Source organism: Mandrillus leucophaeus, unplaced genomic scaffold (genome assembly GCF_000951045.1).
Source record: "Mandrillus leucophaeus isolate KB7577 unplaced genomic scaffold, Mleu.le_1.0 Scaffold99, whole genome shotgun sequence".
Classification (NCBI taxonomy): Eukaryota; Metazoa; Chordata; class Mammalia; order Primates; family Cercopithecidae; genus Mandrillus; species Mandrillus leucophaeus.
Window position 1 is genome coordinate 111,148 of NW_012110807.1, and position 1,213 is coordinate 112,360.

Genomic DNA, 1,213 nt, shown 5'->3' on the forward strand with positions numbered 1-1,213 from the left:
GTCCCAGTCCTCTGCTCCCCAATCCTGGGTGCCCCGGGCAGGAAGTGCACCCCCCTCCCCACCCCGGAAGTCTCGGGACAGTCAGTTTTTTCTGGCCCACAATGAGCCCATCTCTTTCCCTTTGAGGAGGGGCCGGCTGCTGCACCCACTGCACAGGCTTATCATGCAGGGTGGGCAGTGGCTTCTCTGCACCCCCATGGGGACAGGGAGGCCCCATGCGCTCTGGGCATCAGAATTCGGGTCTTCTGTGGGTTCTCCACGTTGCAGCAAACCAACGGCGCTCACATCCTGCCTCCTGGGGCTGAGACAGCAAAGCAGGAAATTGCATAACAGGCATTGCTGGCCGCGCTCCATGCAGATGGCTTCTGGGTGGTGCAGTTCACTGTCATGGTTTGGCTTCTCAGTGTGGAGTCGGCTCCTGAGCTCTGCCCATGAGAGACCATAGGGGGTGTGTGTGTGTGTGCGTGTGTGTGTGTGTGTTTGTGTACAGAGAATGGGGTGCAGGCCTAACCTGACAGCAGGGTTTCAGAAGCTCAGGGGCTCAGGAGAACAAAACCTTCATGCAGAGGTGCAGTGAGACAGGAGACGCAGCAGAATCTGTGAGTAACAGTTTCGAGAGGGAAATGTACAAGGACGGGGGTTGTGAGTAAAGTGGATTCCAAGTGGCATTTAGTCACACAGTGGAAGCCCTCTAGCCTCTCCAGCTGACAGCAGGTGAAATGTAGAAGTCCAGACTGGGAAAAGAGGCACAGACGGTAGACTCTGCCCAGCTGTCACAGGTTCCTCTCCAGGATCCGGGCCTAAGAGAGCCAGCTGTCTGGGCCAGGCGAGGCTCACCTGCCTGAGACATCCAGGGTCTGGGAGAAGCAGCTGCACAGCGACCCCATACACCTCCACCTCCCACCTTTGAAGTCACTTCTCAGGAGAGCCCCTTCTGCTCTGGGGCTGTTTGAAATGGGACAGAGACTTGCTGTAGGCTGGGCCATGAGGCCAACCAGGAAAGCCCCTCTTGGGGCCCTAAAGAAGACGGTCTCATCAGGAACTGCAAAAAACGTGATGGCCTGGCCAGGCGCGGTGGCTCACGCCTGTAATCCCAGCACTTTGGGAGGCCAAAGCGGGTGGATCACGAGGTCAAGAGTTCGAGACCAGCCTGACCAACATGGTGAAACCCCCGTCTCTACTAAAAATACAAAAATTAGCCAGGCATGGTGGC